Source organism: Macaca nemestrina, chromosome 5 (genome assembly GCF_043159975.1).
Source record: "Macaca nemestrina isolate mMacNem1 chromosome 5, mMacNem.hap1, whole genome shotgun sequence".
NCBI lineage: Eukaryota > Metazoa > Chordata > Mammalia > Primates > Cercopithecidae > Macaca > Macaca nemestrina.
The window spans coordinates 171,297,157-171,317,207 of NC_092129.1; the positions used below are offsets into that span (position 1 = coordinate 171,297,157).

Here is a 20,051-nt window from a genome sequence, read left to right on the forward strand (position 1 = left end):
ACATCAATAAAAGGATACAACAAGGGAATAATCCTGATAACGAATACTCAAAAGAATCCAAGTTTTTGACTTTGATTTCTTTAGGTTTACCAAACTGTGCCACCAAAAGAATTCAGGTAAATTGCTTGTCCAAAGGAAAAAGAAAATCTTGTTCCATCATTTGTCCTGAAATTGAAACTGAAAAAAGAAACAGAGTTGGCAGGAGAGAGAAGAGGGAGACAGCAGCTGAAACTCAGAACCAGGCTGATACTTCATATTTTAAGGCTCTGTGGGTGCACTTTCTGATGCCTTTAGAAGTCAGGTGAGGCTGATGGCTTCCTTACAGGTTTCAGAAAGTAATTCAAGCTGAAACAAAGGCCTCGGTACTTAATTCAAAAGCATTGCAACTATTAATATTGTTGCTTTTGTGGTTTTAAATAAAAGGCCATTATGTTTTACAGGATTTTATAAGGAAACAATGTGGGCACACTGAGGATTTAATTTTTTTTAATTTATGTTTCAAAAAGAATTTAAAACTTTGTGCTTTGTAGCTATTCAAAAACTGAGGATGAAATTAGTATATGTGAAATTTCATTTGCAGTTATCTTTAAGTATTTTCTTTTGTGTGTGTCCCAAAAACCTGAATCTTAATTTAGGTATTTCCAGTAAAAAATTACTAACTTTTTATGTTACTTAACTTTTCTGATCCTCTTTCCTTGTCAGCAAAATAGAAATAAAACATCCATCCTATCTACCTTAAAGGGTGTTGGTAACATAAAACTATGGTGAAGAATAAACTATTGTATAAAACATAGCAAATTATTAATATTTAGTCTGTCCCTATTTATACTTTCTTCTCTAAAATATGTCTTAAAATGGGTATCAAAAAAATGTATGACATTAGTTGGTGGGAAAGAGATTCATTTTTTCCTGAATACCCTTTTAAAACTCTTGAATTTTGAATGATAATGTATAGTCTATTAAAAATAAGTAAAGAAAATTAAAGCCAATAAATAAGTGTTTAGAAGTATTTCCTCAACTGGCCTTTCTTCTCAAGGTCAAATCCTTCAGGCCTGTCACACTGCAACAGTCATCGCCTTGATTAAGGGTTAGGCCAGGGAGCAGTGCAGCCTCCCTCTATCCTATCCACACCTGCTCCCCAAGCCTCACACTCTGACATAGGTGTCCCCAGAAATATCTCATTTTCCTCTGCCCACATTTTTCTGACTGCTGGAAAGGAAGAAATGTCTTTGTAATGTGACTACACCCAAGGTTCTCCACCTGACTTCTCACCTCTTACTCCAGGCTTATCCACACTCAATTCTACGTTCCACAAGAGGTCTGCACTCTCCTCAGGTTCTCTCCATTTGGGGTGCCTGCCTTTGTCCTGCCAGCTCTTCGCATCCCATCCAGGTCAACTCTCACCTCTTCTCTAGCTTTTCATCCTAAGCTCCTTGCTCGCTTTTTCTGAATTCTCTTCATTGCTAATTGGTCGTGAGGCACAAATAAATCATTTTGCCTTTCAAGCATACATTTTTACCAAGAGGGTATTTGAAGAGGTACAGATGTTTCCACCACTGATAACAATCATTCTGTTCTAGGAGGTTCTAGAATGTTCTAAGTTGTTCTAGCAACCTACCAAAAACAAGTCACTTGAATCAATCCATACGCCTATTTGAGCAGAATATATTGTATGGTGTTCTGAAGACCATATTGAGAGAAATATTTATTTGGATGTACACACTCTGAGTTTTGTTTTTATCTCTTTACCTTATGACTCTGACTACTACATCTCTAAAATAGGGTAAACTATTTTTGGTGTTAGGTTTTGCTTGTAATACTCAAGTTTTTGTTTCCACCCACTGCTATAGTTATCTGGACTTGTGTGTGCACCTGGCCATAGCTACATCGATATAAATTTTATTCATGGGTGCACATTTTGCATATACCTTTGTGTAATTTAAAAATGTAAGTTATGTGCTTATACCCTGCATTCTCTATTTTAACTTCTTGGATAACACTGCCATTTTACTTTATCAATTTAAACCTACTTAACTCTACCCAATCTGCAGAAATGTCAACCTAGAGAGTCAGACTTCACAAGCTCAAACTCCCCAGGGAAGAAGGTTGAGACATTTCTACTCATATCTATAGATGTATTATGCCAATCAGGCCCCAGGGTTGACAAAATCCAATTACTTCAGCCAAAGAGAATATATTTTTATTATCTTCCAGAATCTTTTGAAAAATTGTTATTGAGTACCCATGTGCTAGACATTGTTCTAGTGACACCCATCAATGGAAAGAATAAGCAAAGTCTTGTCAAATATTTTAGGGGAATGGGTGGGAATAAAAGCAGTGGACAAGTATAAAATTATGATTTTGGAGAACAGTAACTGCTATTGCAGAACTGTAGCTGGTTGATCAGAGCCAAGAGTGACCATAGCCTCCTGTCAGGATGGGGTTCAGGAAGGTCTCTCTAAGGGGGGCAGCCCCAAACTGAGACCTTGAGTGACAAAAACAACCCAGCTACAGGATAATCAAGGAAGACCATTCCAGCTGGAGGGAGTTACTGGTGCAAACATCAGAGTGCCCAAGCATGGTAAGTATGGGCAGGAGTAGAAGGAGAGGGAGTCTGGGCCAGCCCAGGCACTGTCAACGGCAGGCTAGGGGATGGGATTTTATTCCAATGTAGTAAGAGGCCATTAGAGGACTTATACTTAAAAGTGTGCACCCCAGCTGCCCTATGAAGAATAAACTGTGTCCGCATGTGTGTGCATGTGTGTATATGCAAGAGTGGAAGCAGGAGACCAGTAAATAACTGGGATGAGAAAGGTGATGTTTTCAAATACAATGAACATGGTGATGAACATGGACAGAAGCAGATATTCAGATGTCATTCAAGAACTGGAGATTTGGCCCCGCACGGTGGCTCACGCCTGTAATCCCAGCACTTTGGAAGGCTGAGGCAGGCAGATCAACTGAAGTCAGGAGTTCAAGACCAGCCTGGCCAACATGGCAAAACCCCATCTCAACTAAAAATACAAAAATTAGCCAGGTGTGGTGGTGGACACCTGTAATCCCAGCTACTCAGGAGGATGAGGCAGGAGAATCACTTGTACCCAGGACGCCGAGGTTGCAGTAAGCTGAGATCACGCCACTGTACTCCAGCCTGGGTGACAGAGCGGAACTCCATCTCAAAAAAAAAAAAAAAAAAAAAAAAAAAAAAAAAAAAAAAAAAAGAAGAAGGACTGCAGGTATGCAGGTTTGTGTAGCAGAGATTATCTAGTATATCAAAGATTCCTTAGATGTGCCCAGCTTTAATACAAAAAGGAAGCCAAAACCCAAGTAGCACATGGATAGTTCCTTTACATCATAGCATTCCAGAGGTAGGAGGCACCTCAGAGTGGGAAGACAGTGAACCTAATAGGTGAAGTGACTTCCTCATGGACACGCAATCAATTGGCTCCACAATTGAGACTGTCTCCTCATATTCTGTCTACCTCACCATATTTGGCACCATTGCTAATATGGAAGTTGCTCTTTTGATCACATTGCAGTTGATCATCTAAAGCTGCAGGTTGCTTACCTCACGTGTCCTAAGACTTTGCGATGGAAAAGAAGTCAAATGTCTTGGCTCAGAGAAGGCATTTTAGCATTTGGCATATTATTCCACACCCCTGTGTCTATTACTGATATATCTACGTGCCTGACAACATAAGAGGAACAAAAGATGGGGGGTGGGGGCTGTTCGCTTCCAAATAACAGCTTAAAGGTCTGAAACTAAATTATTTATTGAGGCAGAGGGCTTTGAAACAAGCAATGGGGTAAGCGAAATCTTGAGTATTACACTCCATTTAATAAAAGCATTCCAATTTTGCTTGCTTTGAGAGTTCATTGGCTTTCATATGAGGAATTCTTGACTCCCTAAAGAGCTTAGTATTTGCATCCCAGTTACCAAGGCCAGGTTGAAAAAAAACCCCAAAGTGCTTCCTGTTGACAAGAGATGAATTGGCTGATTATTTGAGACATGTTAAGCCATAAATTATTTTTAGTGCTTATAGTTCTAGAGTGGCTTATTTTTTTCTTTTTATTTTCATGCTACAGTGTGACAAATATGCTGGCCTAGCAAGGAGAGCAGCATTCTAAAGCAAAATGTATCAGAACGTTCAGCTCAGTTTTAGGGTATATGAAATGAATTCCATTTCAGACTCTTAGATAACATAAGATGTTCTTTCCAAGTGTTTTCCTTTTAATAAGTGCTGTACCCTGGAATTTCAGACTGCTATCTTGAGAATGTGGGAGAGAATCCCTAGATTTCACCATCATTCTGATAGAAATGAGCATCACCTTAGTTGGCACACTCATTAAACCTTTTCAGTGCCTACTTTTCATAATTTTTATGAGCCCGGGTCTTGCTCTGTCACCCAGGCTGGAGTGTATTGGCACAATCATGGCTCCCTGCAGCCTTAAACTCTTGGGCTCAAGTGATCCTTCCACCTCGGCCTCTTGAATCGCTGTGACTACAGATGGATGTGCCGTCAAGTCTGGCTAAAATGTGTTTTTGTTTCCTCCTCCATAAAATAAGGAGGGTGCTCAGATCACACAGTCTAAGATCCCTTTCTTCCTTCTCCCAAGTCAAAATATATACTAACTATTTTAAGAACTCATTAAACATTGTGTGTGTGTCTGAAAAGAACAAGACCATATTAATGAGAAGTGTATTTTCCAACTCTTAGATTTAATCTTCTCTTCCCTTATATCTCCAAATAGCCGAGAGGAAGAAAAGTCATGACTGTATGAGCATTAACATAGGTGGTTCCAAATCACATCACAGCTGTCATTCTTGTGTCTGTCAAGGAATCCGATGAAACATGGAACAATTTCAGACTGGTTGAGGCCTCCTATGAGGTAAGAAACACTTTGAGGGAAGTCACACTTGGAGTGTGCAATAGTGCAATGTGAATTTAAACAAGGGAGCAGACTTCTCACCTAGGCTGTAGGTCTTTCTATCCAAGTAGGCCTTATTTCAGCTACTGAGTTATGAAATAATAGATGACATTTTCTTCTATTTTTAAGCCCATTCCTTGCTCTTAGGTCACTGAAGTGCAAACTGTAACCAATATATACCTGAGGTCCTGAGTGACGGTTTCTTGTCTGGATGATTTTTCTCATTTGGGTACCATGATCCTTTCTATTTTCTGACAAGCCTAATGTCTATAAAGTGCAAAGACTATAGACCCCAGTGTTCACATAGATTATAAAAATGCATTGTAATTTCAATGTTCATTCATTTATTTGTTCATGTAGCCAGTTAATCAATGGGTATTTCTTGAGCAACTACTATGCACAGAGCAATGATTTTTAATAAGAAAACATAGAGAAATGTTTCATCTTTATTTTCTTTTTCTAGAAGAAGCTCAAATACAATAGTTCTTTGATAATTTTGTATGTTTTAGGTTTGTGGAATTCAACTTTTTAAAATGTTATTCACACCGTTCAGTTGATAGTTACACTAAAACCCGAGACTTCACCACTATGCAATATATCCGTGTAACAAAAGTACACTTGTACCCCCTAAATCCATAGACATTTTTTTCAAAATAAAATTTTTTTTGAGGCCAGGTGCGATGGCTCACGCCTATAATCCCAGCACTTCGGGAGGCCAAGGTGGGCGGATCCCCTGAGGTTGGGAGTTCGAGACCAGCCCAGCCAACATGATGAAATCCCATTTCTACTAAAAAAAAAAAAAATACAAAAAATGAGCTGGGTGTGGTGGCAGGTCCTGTAATCCCAGCTACTCGGGAGGCTGAGGAAGTAGAATCACTTGAACCCGGGAGGTGGAGTTTGCAGTGAGCCGAGATTGCACCACTGCACTCCAGCCTGGGCAACAAGAGTGAAACTCTGTCTCAAAAAAAATTTTTTTTGAAAATTAAAAATATGTATTACTCAGAATAAACGAGTCTTCAGTTAGCATATTCTGCCCCTATGTGAAAATAGACTGGTAGGTAGGCTCTTCGGTTTCCCTCCCCCTCTCTCCCTCTAGTCATCATTTCTATTAACAAGTTCAACATAGAATTCATCAAGGTGAGCTTAAATATGTGGATTCCATAAAGCAAAAATTGAAAGAAATAAGTACCTTGCCATCAACACCTTTTTCACAGATTTTTTTTTTTTCCTAGAGCCCTTGAATCTCATCTTAAGGGCAATCCACTAAGGGAGTAGAGTAAGAGTCTGGGAACTCAGGTCCACTGCGTATGAAATTTGACTGGAGTTTTTAGTTCATTTTCAATTTTCAGCCTTCAGTTAGTTGTGAATTAAATAATTAAATACATGGAGTGTCTTAAGTAAAGTGAAGATGCCTTTCTCTTTTCTTTTCTTTTTTAAGATGGAGACTTGCTCTGTTGCCCAGGCTGCAGTGCAGTGGTGCGATCTTGGCTCACTGCAACCTCCGCCTCCAGAGTTCAAGCGATTCTCCTGTCTCTGCCTCCCCAGTAGCTGGGATTACAGGTGCCTGTCACCACACCTGGCTAATTTTTTTTTTTTTTTAAATTTTTAGTAGAGATGGGGTTTCACCAGGTTGGCCAGCTTGATCTTGAACTCCAGGCCTCAGGTGATCCTCCCATCTCGGCCTAACAAGGTGCTGAGATTACAGGCATGAGCCACCACGCCTGGCCTCATTTTCTTTTAATATCTTTTTCTCATCTTACCCATTCCACTCATAAAATTGAAGCCTAAGTTAAGATCTCATCTGGACTATTTTAAAGAGTTTCAATTACTAAACTCTTTCTACTGTTATTCCGTACTCCAAGCCGCTAATCCAGGTTGCCAGTCAATGTTTCTAAAGCTTAGTAGAAATCTGATCACTCACCTACTCAAATACTTTCAAATGAGTTTTCATCACCTCCTAAGTCAAGCAAAAAACTCCTTCGTCTTGTACTTGAGGCAATAATTTGGTCCTAAACTGCTCCTCTATGAAACCTAAGAGTTCCTCAAGGCTGCGCTAGGCTGAGATACAACTTCATGTAAACAGTTGTTTCTGCTGCTGGAAAGAGCTTTTTCCCTAGCCTCTATGCTGTTGCTTTTCTCTCTTTTTCCTTTTGAGAGATCACACTCATGTGCACTGTGATCAGGCATTGCCTTGCTATGATAATAACTCCCCTGGGCCAAGAGCTACAATGTATGTCTTGCTTCTATTCCAAATTGCTTTTTTTGTTGTTGTTTTGGTTTAGTTTGGTTCGGTTTCATTATTTTCCTTTTATTTTTAGTTGACCCATAATAATGGTACACATTTACAGGGTACAGAGTGATATTTCAATACGTGTATAATGTGTAATGAACAAATCAGGGCGATTAGGATATCCATCACCTCAGACATTCATGATTCCTTTCAAAATCCTCTGTTCTAGATTTTTGAACATATACAATAAATTATTGTTTGCTATATTCACTCTACAGTGCTATACAACCCCAGAACTTATTCCTCCTATCCAGCTATAATTTTGTATTCATTAACCGGTCTCTCCATATCCACCCCACCCCCACTTCCTAGCCTCTAAAAACCATACAAATTGCTTTCTAAAAGAGCTTGTGTGTTTGTTTTTCTTTTTTTTACACGAAGCATTGTTTTTCCCCAAAAATAATTTTTTGCTCGATTTTTGTTTATTGCAAAAGCAATCCATTTTCATTCCAGAAAAAGAAAACAAAGATAAAGAAACAGAGGGAAACAGAAATCATCCATAATCCTACTCCTTCAAAGACAGCTACAGTCAAATTCTCATGTAACTCCTTCTCTTTTTGCAAGAATATTATACCCTACAAAGGTCTCTAATGTGGTTTTAAAATACTACTAAATCACCCAATATTACAAATTAAAAAAACAAAAAGAATAGAAATTCTGCCAAAGAGTATACTTGATATCTACTTTTGATGATTATTTTCTTATAAAAAGAACATAGCCACATAATTTTACATCCTTCTATACCATCAAAGTTTACTTTAATCTTTGCGTTTTCGTGCGTAGTTTTTATATTGAATACATATAAACATGCTATAGGAAATGTACTGTATAAGAATCAATGCTATTTAAGTAGGTAACTGCAAAAGTCAGTGACAATTCCTAATTAGTGGGAAGAGTAGAGAAGCAAAATGTCCCACTTTAAGCTGAGAATTTTATGATCTTCTATAAATAAATCCTTTTGACGCATCGGCATCATACGCAGCAAAATCACAGAATGACAACTCTAATGCCTACCCACTCAGCCAACTGGGATTGGTTAAGGTTAGGTAGTTAATCAAAGCCCACAGCTATTTCTTTGTATAGATAATTCTAGCTCTGATTAACCTGACAATCACATTCCAAAATTAAGTTTTTTACTGCAAAAGAAGGATGTTAAACAATTGCTGAAAACCAAAGTGACTAATGAGTATCAAAAAAGCCCAACTAACAAACCATAATTTCTCCAAATATTCTTTGTATTGCAAGCCTCCCTCACCCTCACATAAGAGAGAAAAGAAAGCTCTTCTTGTCATTTTCATATTATCATGTAATGTGGTTGAAGGAAATTACATTAAAATTCACTTCCGCTTTCTTTATATCATCAGTATGCTTGCCAAGGGCCAGTCTTTTCAGGAAAAATGGACAATTTGAAGCTGGTATGTGCTTCCACAAAAATACTAGATTTTGTCAGCTCCAAGAATATCTGTCATAAACATCAGGTTCTGCCAATCCCAGTAAATCGGATTTGCATCTGTGTGAGGATTTATGTTGCCTTTTTCATGAATAAAATACCTCTCTTGACTCTGTCTATTGACACTGATGTAGTGGTCATTTCAAATTATCTTCCAGAGGTAGATTCTCCATACACAGGCTTTCATTTACATGGATATATCTTAAAATAAGCAGAGCTGTATTACTTAAGTTAAAATGAGTGGCATCTTTGGGTTAGAAGGCCTTTGTGTAAGCTCTAAGAGGTCTATAAAATCCTTGAAATGGTACATAAAATGTAATGTTATGAATCAGTGCATTTTTCTGGGGATGGAGTCTATAGATTTCAACATTTTCTCAATGGATTTGTGACCCCAAAATGTCTAAGAATACTTGCCCTACATTAAATACAACTGAGCGAATTTGCTTTCTTATCTATGTGGTAAAGTTATAGCAGCTATTTGGGAAGTCCTTACCTCTAAAGTAATGAAGTAAAAGACAGAAAAAGTCCTTTCAAGAAAACTCCAGGAATGTTAGCCAATAACATTATTTCAAGATGGGTCGTTTTCTTAAATAATCAATAGCATAATGACTATCAGCCTTACGCACAGAAACAATCAGGAAGGATGACAAGTGAGGGAAAGTGGGTATCCCACAGAATTGCCTTTATTTAGGTGGTTATTAGGATGTTCTTAGCATTCAGTTCTTAAGACTGTTAAGAATTAGTCCAATGGAACTCGTTGGTCCTTCTACAGTCAGTCAGGGTGTCGTGGAGAAAGTGATTCATTGAACAAAGTGTGTCCATAATGAGTCCCAGGTGAAATCCCTGCTTGATCTTCATTTCAAGATTAATCGTCCTTAACCTGAGTTATTATTTCCTTTGTGTTGATTTATGGACAATGTGAATTGTGCAAATCTAGGAGTTCTTTAGTACGGTATATTTAAGATGCACTGCAAGGGATTTTTATTATTATGATTAAAGTAATGAAGTTTGTAAATTACATACACAAGATATAAATTAGAAAAGATTCAAGGACACCCTATAACAATGTCACAGTAACTTGAATTCCTGTGTGCTTTCTTCCTGAAAGGCAGAAAAGTAGAATAGCAAGAGGCAAACTGGCTACAGCTATTTCCCCATGGAGACGATAATTTCGCAGGTAAAAGTCATCTGTTCTATAAGTTGAAGTAGGGAAAACATTGGGAATTGTTGCTAAATTTGATCAAGTTTTTAATTTTCCTAGCCAATTATGTAACCACATCTAAAAAAGACATGTGGGTCATCATGATATAAATGTTTAGTCTCCCTGGCTCTACTTTGCCCAATACTTTATTTTTACTTTTTTGTGTGGGGGGAGACACACTTTAAATTCACATTATCTTATTGGGGAGTATATATCTTTGTAAGCTCTTAATCCCTTTCCAGAAAAAAAGTGGTAAGTACATGAATGGAAATACTGCGTTAAATATACCCTCTATTGGCTTCCTTGGTTCTAAGTCACTCAGCAAAATGTCTGCATTTTTGGAGTTAGCCATGGGGAAAAATTACTTTCAGTCTCTACATTGCAAAATCTTGAAATCTATGTGCACGCACAGAATCATACTGAGAAACACTCCCAATCTATTAAAATGATTACTTTGTTTTTTTTTTTTTTTTTTTTTTTTTGAGACGGAGTCTCGCTCTGTCACCCAGGCTGGAGTGCAGTGGCCGGATCTCAGCTCACTGCAAGCTCCGCCTCCCGGGTTTATGCCATTCTCCTGCCTCAGCCTCCCGAGTAGCTGGGACTACAGGCACCCACCACCTTAAAATGATTACTTTAAATACAAACAAAATCGTAATCTAGGAAAAACACATGGAGTTGTGAAAAGTCTCCTTCTAAATGTTTCTTTTCTTTTCTTTCCATGTGCTATTTGTAATGCTTATCTCCTTGTGAGTGGAGAGTTTACCAAGAGTAAAGGTGAGTTTGGGAAACCTGAATTTCATGAGATGTAGATAGGAAAGGCAGTACCCTAGCAGATGAGAATGAGACAACCAGACACACAGAGGAACTGATGGTGAAGGAAAGAGCAAAAATGGAGACAGGAGAACACTCTAGAAAGAAATTGAAAGGAAGAGTCTGGTAGAGGGAAATGACTGGGACAGGAAAAAGGCAGGAAACAGGCCTTTGAGATTCACTGCTTCTTTGGGTACAACTTCCACAATCCAAACACAAAAACAAGAACAATGAGATTGATCATCACAACCAGCACCTGACCTTCAAAATACAAATTGGCTGTATTAACACAAACTTAGGTTTTTAAATTAACTTACTCTATTCATTTGTAATATGCTGGTCTGTCTCCAAATAACATGGAGAAACAACACTAAACAAGAAGCCATCCTTTCATTCAGAAATGAGCAGAAAAATAAAAGAAATAATAAGAACTAAGATTTATTAAGTGCCACCATATGCCCCTTACTCTTCTAAACATTTTTTTTTTTTTGAGACAGGGTTTTGTTCTGTTGCCCAGGCTGGAGTGCAGAGGCACACTCATAGCTCTCTGCAGCCTCAAACTCTGGGGCTCAAGCAATCCTCCTGATTCAGCCTCTTGAGTAGCTTGGACTACAGGTGTGCACCCCCACACTCAACTAATTTTCAAATTAAATTAAATGTGTGTGTGTGTGCATGTATGCACACGTGTGTGGAGATTGGGGTCTTGCTATGTTGCCCAGGCTGGTCTCGAACTTCTGACCTCAAGTTATTATCCTGCCTTGGCCCCTCAAATTGCTGGGATTACAGGTGTGAGCTACTGCTCCTGGCCCTTTTCTCAGCACTTTAAATATAAGAACTTAATACCTTTTCCATTGATTTTACAGATGTGGAAACCCCAGCACAGACAGCACAAGTCACCTGCCCAAGGTTACTGCAGTAGTGAGCCAGGATAGACCCCTTTCAGACCCAAGTACTTTGGTTGCAGAATCCTTGCTCTTCACCACTACCCTCTGTGTTAGACTGAAACACACATGGACAAACTACAGATTAAAGTTAATTTCCTGAAATATCAGGACCTAAGTATTAATATATCAGTAGATCCCATTATGACATGGTTGAGAAGAAATGAAGTGTGCTGTGAAAATAGAGCTAGGAAAAGAACAACATTATCTACTTTCTTTCTAGCCTCCATGCCTTTCTTCATTACTCGCTCTAAACTTTCTGAATTTCATTCTTAAGTCATCTCCTTTCAGAAAGGTAAACTAAAAAGTCTTTATACGGCTTTTCTTTCGTTAACAGTATGCAGATTTATAATGTCATTAGGGACATTAGGTAGGCCAGCAGTCCCTAACCTTTTCGGCACCAGGGACCAGTTTCATGGAAGACAATTTTTCCAGGGACCAGGGTGGGGGGATGGTTTTGGGATGATTCAAGTGCATTACATTTATTGTGCATTTTATTTCTATTATTAGTATGTTGTAATATATAATTAAATACAGCTCATCATTATGCAGAATCAGTGAGGGTGCTGAGCTTGCTTTCTTGCAACGAGACGGTCCCATCTGGGGGTGATGGGAGACAGTGACAGCTCATCACGCATTAGATTCTCATTAGGAGCATGCAACCTAGATCCCTTGCACGTGCCATTCATGATAGGATTCTCGCTTCTGTGAAAATCTAATGCTGCCACTGATCTGACAGGAGGTGGAACTCAGGCAGTAATGTAAGTGATGGGGAGCGGCTGTGAACACAGATGAAGTTCTGCCTGCTTGCCCATCGCTCACCTCCTGCTGTGCAGCTCACTTCCTAACACATCACAGCCCAGTACCAGTCCCTGGCCCGGGGGTTGGGGACCTCTGAGGTAGGCAATAGAATTTTCCTCCCAAAGGAAGGAAAAATGTAATGCAGGAATGTATGAAATCAATATGTGGTCACATCCCAACGAAGCAGTGAACGATCCCAGTAGCTAATGAACTTGAGTTTATATTTGTTTGCAGAATAGAGGAAATGAATATGATGAATTAACACTAAGTAGAAGCTTCTAAATTGGCAGCAAATGACTTCTGCCCCATTATAAAAACAGACCAACTGACAGAATCAAAATGTAGGGTGAACCTGAAGTTCCAACTGATAAAGGGATTTTATATAAATCAGTTAGCATAATTCAATACAAAACTGTGTTCTGAAACTGTAAGAGGGTCATTTGGTTCCAGGATATTCACCGGAACTCCAATTGCTATGAAAATCTACAAGACAGATCTGTCCAAGTCCAGAGATGGGCTTGCTATGTTTGTAATAACCAAGAAAATACAGTTAACCTTTAATTTTTTTCACTTCACTCAAAAATTCCACGAGTCTTATTTGTTTTTGAACTATTGGAACATTTCTTATATTTTATTGTTTTAAAACTCACTGTTGACTTAATGAATGGGTGCTTTCAAATTAACTGCTTGAATTCACTGTGTGTTGATTTTAATAAAGCTCATTTAAAATACCAAATTAAGCACTCACCATGTGTTATTTCTTATTCTAAACACTTTAAATATATTGACTTATTTACTTCCTTCCCAAAATCTTATGACTAAGTGACTTAATCCTCCATTTTGCAAATGTAGAAATCTAAGCACGTAGAATGTAAGTAACTTGCCCCTGGTTACGTGGGTGGTAGGTGACAGAGGCCCCACAATTAGGTGATGTCTGCAGATAAGTAGGTTTTGCAATTTTGCCTCGATATATAATTCTTTTCTAATCGAAGCCAAGGTGCCCATTACCACAATACTGTTCAGTAAATCTATGAAGGAGGCACCATGGGGTTTATTTGTTGTTACTGCTAAGCCCACTCATATCCCTGACCCAGATGTTACTGTTAAAGGACTTGAAGAGTAAAATCAAAAGGCATTGTCTGCTGCCCTAACCTCTCTTGCAAACTTTCTCTGTGGCCTTATGGCTCATCTACCTTCTCAGAGGTAACAAAACAAAACGAAAATCCTCTCACTTTTGACCTCAGTCTCCATGCATGTTAAATGATGTTAAAGCTGTGGTTTTGGGCTGCTGTTGGCTAGAAGCCTATTCTGGAAAAGAAAGCAGGTCTGGTTCTGTTTTTTCCTGATGGACTTCTGTCCCTCCATCCTGCCCTTGCCCTCAACCTCCAGCCATACCCTTGCTAGATGCCCCGACTCCTCTAACACTTGGAAGAGCAGGGAAGGGAGAGAAGGCCTGGGACGAGGAACGTATTAGTTGCTTAGAACTCTTAGGAGCTGGCTGTGGTTTCTCCTGACCGTAGCAGACACTTATAGTCAGCTCTGACTCATGGAGGGCATGGTGGATTGTCAGGCATCTCCTAGCATCTGGCTGGGACCCAGCCCTCATTCGTGTGGTATCGGTCCCTTGTGCCTCCCTGACTAGAATGTCTGCCTGGCTCCTTGTGGCCTTCCCTTAGGTCTCTGGTTCTTAGAAGTCCATCATCACACAGGTTCTCTCTGCTGGGGACTCTGTCCTTCCAGGTGGCTCTCTCTAGCAAAGATCATGTGGAACAGCTCCAGGCCAGTTTCTATTTCTGCCAATGTCTCCTCCTCTCAAAACATACACCTTTGACCTTTAGTCAACAGGAGTCCAGTGACTCCAAAACCTCTGTTGTGCTGCCACAGCCAGGTTCTTGTCCCTTGTATTTCCAGACCTGTGTCCTCCAGCAGCCCAGAGTGTTCTACCAACACTACAGGCCACATGATAAACTCCCCTGGGGGTTTCTTAAAGCTCCTCTTACTTGGCCCCAGGCTGAAGGGATGTGTTTGAACTATGGTCTCCTCATGGGGCTTACAATTAAAATGATTTTCCCCAAAGTTTCCTTTCAAGGAGTTTTCAGAATACTGAACAATATTTACAAAGACGCAGTCAAGCCTGCGACCCAAAGTCATTTGCTCACGGATCTGGGCTGGAATTTGGAACAGTTCGTGTGACCTTTGACAACTTATTTAGCCTCCCTTCTTACTTCTAAATCCAACGTGCTAAAAATATCTAGAGATGTTTTAGAAGTTGACAAAAACATTTCTAAAACCCTTAACCCAATATCCTGGCCCAGAGTAGAAAGTCAATAGATAACATATATTATCATTTTTAAAAACCTTAATTTTTTCCCCACAGAATATCTTGTGAGTCCCTTCCGTTCATACAGAGACACTGAAAGACTAAATGACTGACTACATATTGGAGCGTAGGATGATAGAGGCATGGAGCTTCCTGGGGTTTCAACCTGCGGTTTAGGAGCTGAGCCACATTCATTGATGCTTAACTTCTCTCTCTCTCTCCTTTTTTTTTTTTTTTTGATATGGAGTCTCGGTCTGTCACCCAGGCTGGAGTGCAGTGGCACGATCTCAGCTCACTGCAACCTCCACCTCCCGGGTTCAAGCAATTCTCCTGCCTCAGCCTCCTGAATAGCTAGAATTACAGACGTGTGCTACTATGCCAGGCTAATTTTTGTATTTTTTAGTAGAGACGGGGTTTCACCATGTTGGCCAGGATGCTCTCAAATTCCTGACCTCAGGTGATCCAACTGCCTCGGCCTCACAAAGTGCTAGGATTACAGGCATGAGCCACCGCGCCTGGCCCACGGTCAACTTCTCATGCACTTCTCCTTTATATGTGAGTATGGAAGACACAAATACATTGAATAACCACATTGGTAGACCTCAGAAAGATTTTGTGTCTATCCTACACAAAAACAAGTAAACTAAAGGTCCTTCCTGAAAATCTTAGATCTCCATACCAGGTTTTTCAGTGAGAAAATATTTGGAAGTGGTTTGAAAAGGTGAAAGTGATAAACAAAAGTAAAGGCATTGTTCTCATTTCTCAACAGCACCTAGGGCAGGTTTCTTTTTGTCTATTTTTCCCTTTCTTGGGGAGCTCGGTTTTGGTGATGGTAATGATGATTTTTTAAAAATAAAGAGTTTATATTAACATTCTCATATCTTAGCATCTCAGCTTCTTTTCTCAATCAGAAGAGGTACACTTGAATACGTTAAGTTTGAAACAATAACAAATTCAAGTTTTAAATTAAATGTCTCGTGCTTTGATTTCTAATTAATTTCTGTTTTCCCTTCCCAAAGTAGAACCTGTGCATTTGTAAATCTCCTGGTTGAGTAACGCTTAGGTAAAGACACTCAAAGTATACAAGGCACTCCAAGATAAGAGAAGATGAGAGGAGAAAGCAGAGAAGGGAATGGAGAAGAGGGATGTTATATAAAGCATCTCTGCTCTGAAACAAGTTTTCATTGTACTTAGACCATTAGAAATACTAGTTGGCTGGGCGCGGTGGCTCACACCTGTAATCCCAGCACTTTGGGAGGCTGAGGCGGGCAGATCACGAGGTCATGGAGATTGAGACCATCCTGGCTAACACAGTGAAACCCCATCTCTACTAAAAATACAAAAAATTAGTCAGAATTGGTGGCACACACCTGTAGTTCTATCTCCTCGGGAGGCTGAGGCAGGAGACTTGCTTGACCTGGAAGGCGGAGGTTGCAGTGAACCGAGATCCCACCACTGCACTCCAGCCTGGGTGACAGAGCGAGACTCCATCTCAAAAAAAAAAACAAAACAAACAAACAAAAAAAAAAACAAGCAAACAAACACAAAACTTGTTTACCGATGAGTCAATACTCAGTATTTACGCCAAAGAGGTTAGGGAGGTAATACATGATTTACACTTGTGTGCAATAATCACCCCCATCCCATTCCTCCATATAGTTAAGTTCTGAGTTTTTACTTTCTCTCCCATGTTTGAATCAAGTGCTGCTAGGGTGTGGAGTTGTTTCCTAGGAAATCAGTTGCTACATATTAGGCAGCAGCAGAAAGGAAGTAATCCATGCTTGGGGTGATTAGTCTCTAAATAACTGTAAATTCTGGTATCTTGATAATCCCAAGAATAAGCTAGAATGAGGATGGTTACTGAACTGGAATCGAGGATACCTGACCCGTAGAAGTGGCTTTCCTGCTCCCATCTGATGTTAATTACTCATCCTAAACTCAAATCAGTGAAACAGACCTGCATCTCTCACTCCTTTGAATGATTATGGACATGACCTTTTTAAAGCTAAAAATAATAATATCATCTCTATACAGATTTTTAAAATTACAAATCACTTTCCCAAACGTGATTTCATTTGATCATTAGAACAACACTTCTTTGGATAGACAATAATTCATATTTCCATTTTATGGAAGAAAAAATCGAGACACAGTGAAGTTGTCTTTATTGTCCAAATTCACAAGTAATAAAGGGCGCATTAGGAGGAGGAAGCAACAGCTTTTCCTAACTCCTACATTACTGCATTAAGTGTGATGTTACCACCTGTATCAAATAAACATCCTGTCTGGTTGAAATATATGAGAGACTCAGACCAGCCGATTGAGCTGCTCTAGTGTTCACCACAAGAGCTACTGTAGAACAAAAGAGCAAACTGAATAACTCCATGAAATATTTTGTTTGCAGAAAATAAAGCAATACATTGTAATTGCAGAGAATTTTCCTTTCACAATTACATAATGCCCATTCTCTGACTGTCACTCTAGGATATTAAATCAGGAGCCCCAGAAGACCTATAAAAATCCCTAAAATTCAACAAAAGAAAAGCACTATGGTATGGAAATAGAGTGGGAGATGAGACACACTGATCAGTTGGAAGATGCCGAGGTTTTGGCAGTGGAATGCCCAGTGTTCATGGTCTTCAAGTCACCATGAGTCAATGCTTTGACTGAGAAGTTGCAAAAGGTGCAGTTGTAGTGTTGTTTTGTTTGCTTCAAATGTTTTCCAAACTCTGTGCTTTATTTCCAGCTCATATCTCCTGCAAAGACACTTCTGGCATTTCCTATGCCTGCATTTTCTTGAATAAACATGGAAATACAGAACTGCTGTACTTTCCAACAGTTCCAAATAGTAAAAAGGCAGCTGACTTGTGTGGAGAATTCTGGACCAATCTGTTTTGGCTACAATCACCTGGGAAATTTTATACCTATGTTGGTATGGGTGAGAGGCCAAGAATCAGATGCAGATAATGACTCTGTATTTTAAGAAGTGATGTCCTTTTTCCTAAAGGTTTTGTTTTTTTTATTGGAGCAAAGCTGTCAACTCATTAGAGAAAATCCTAAAGAATTTTTTTCATAGCTGTGTATGAACATGGGAAGGACTGGCCAATGTCAATTCCTCATATCGTAGAATCCGAGTGGCCACAAATTCTTTGCAGCAACTCCCATCACGTGGAATCTACTTCCCACTCCTTGTGTCTGGGTTGCTCACATGACTGACTTTGGCTGATTAGCAAACCGAGGCTTGAAATGTACTTACCTGCTGGAGTTTGCCCTCTGTAGCTGCTAGAACTCTTTGGCCATTGGATGAACAAGCCTGGGCTGGCCTCCTGGAAGATGAAATACTACCTGGATACAGGCCCAAGCTAGCCCAGACATCTCAGCTGACCCAGCAGAGTCCCCAGACATGTGAGTGAGGCCACCCTTGACCATCAAGCCCCAAAAGGACTGTCCTAGACTGGAAGAACCACCCAGCCAGGTCACAGATTGCTGAGAAATAATAAACATCGTTTTACGCTAACTTCTGGGTAGGTTTGTGACATAGCAAACACTAACTGATACACACCTGACTCCCCTAAAAAAATACAATTTTAGGCCGGGCGCGGTGGCTCACGCCTGTAATCCCAGCACTTTGGGAGGCGGAGACAGGAGGATCACAAGGCCAGGAGATCGAGACCATCCTGACTAACACGTGAAACCCCGTCTCTACTAAAAATACAAAAACAATTAGCCAGGCATGGTGGCGGGCACCTGTAATCCTAGCTACTCAGGAGACTGAGGCAGGAAAATGGCGTGAACCCAGGAGGTGGAGCTTGCAGTGAGCTGAGATCACACCACTGCACTCCAGCCTGGGTGACAGAGCGACAGTCCATCTCAAAAATATATATATATTTAAAAGCAAACATTTCCTCATCTTTAATTGGTGGTGATCTTCCACAATACATAGTTTACCTTACTAATAGATGGTAGAATGATTTCAGTACTCATCCTTCCTGAAAAATGTTACCCACAGCTTCCACCTAACTGTTAGAAAAAGTACAAAGGTTTGAGCTCTTTTCTCTCATTTCAGGAAGATATATCAGTAATAAACACTATCATCTATATAAACAGTTACTCCATCCCAGCTACTGTGCTCAGTGTTTTAGATGCATTAACTCACTCAACTGTAGCAAGAGCACTAAGATGATTTCATTATTCCCATTTTCCAGGTTAAAAAACTGAGGATCAGAAAGATAAACTTGTCCAAGGTCCCACAGTGTATGGCAGAGCCCGGTTTCAATCTCAGATCTTTCTGAATCTCAACCACTTTAACTTGTGGTTTCCCAAGCCATTTATTATTGCTATGAATATGTTTATAACTTTCCTTGGTTTTGGTGGGTAGAAAGGTCTGGAAAAGGTACAGAGAGGAGTAAAAGTTACCAGAAAAGGGATACATAGGATGTGATGATAAATTTCACCTGCTTCGTAATTTTACCTTCTATCACTCTCCTTGGTTAAAGTCCCCTTTGGAAAAAAGTCCACTCTCTCAAAATTCACTAAAAATGAGAAAAGGCAGTCAAGGTTTACAAATGATCATCATCTTTAGGCAACTTCACAAGTATGATCCTAATCCTATCTTCCTGACAATCAAAGAAGCCATATTACCACCATAAAAATCCTGTCGTTACATGCATGCACATATATTTAATAGATTCACACACAGGCAGGCACACACATGTACCCACATACACAGAACCCTGTGTATTCTTCCTCTCCCTTCTGCAATAAAAATTATGAGTGTCCTTCTGAGTTGGCAAAGTTTTTTTTTTCTCCTTTCTTTGTGGCTAGACCCAGTGTGGATGCTCACAGCAAAGACAAGCCATAATTCTACTGCACATCCTTCTGTAATCTAAATATTGTCCTGATAATTTGGTCATCTTCCTCAAAATGGGACTCTTAAATTCTTTTGACACTGGTCAACACATCTTTCTGACCCCCTCTAGCTTGTTACTGGGATAGGGAAGATTTTTAAAACAAAGGAAACAAAAGTCAAAGCCTGTCTTCTAGGTTGTGTCTATTGCTATTTTTATAGGCAAAAACAAGTTTCATTGCTTCTGAAAAATTATATGGTACCCTAAAGTTTTGAGAATAGAAGAAAGGTATAAGCTGTGATTTCACCGGACAATGACACACTGACAAATGTCTCCGAACCATGATGCAGTGTAATGCACGGCCCTCAAGAACAAAGAGTAACATGTCTCAGAGTAATGATTCTTCCCCCTGGGGAGCAAACCTAATCAGGCTTTATCTCTCCCTGACATGAAACCCTGGAT

The 20,051-nt window shown here is 39.6% G+C and overlaps 1 protein-coding gene and 2 long non-coding RNA genes across 15 annotated transcripts in view; all 3 read right to left on the minus strand.

Annotated features, from left to right (window-relative positions):
• Positions 1–3,205, minus strand: part of LOC105482443 (uncharacterized) — an 81,605-nt gene extending 78,400 nt beyond the window's left edge. Inside the window, exon 1 of one of the 2 annotated variants that reach the window (XR_011622996.1) lies at positions 1,273–3,205. This is a non-coding gene — a long non-coding RNA (uncharacterized lncRNA). The remainder of the gene's footprint in view (positions 1–1,272) is intronic. The other variant, XR_987610.3, reaches the window with a different exon arrangement.
• Positions 1–20,051, minus strand: part of LOC105482440 (phosphatase and actin regulator 1) — a 578,235-nt gene that overhangs the window by 454,977 nt on the left and 103,207 nt on the right. The window lies entirely within an intron of this gene.
• Positions 4,704–19,207, minus strand: LOC139363089 (uncharacterized). The gene is made up of 2 exons (XR_011623002.1): positions 16,113–19,207; positions 4,704–4,883 (listed from the first exon to the last, which is right to left on the minus strand). It is a non-coding gene; the product is annotated as an uncharacterized lncRNA (long non-coding RNA).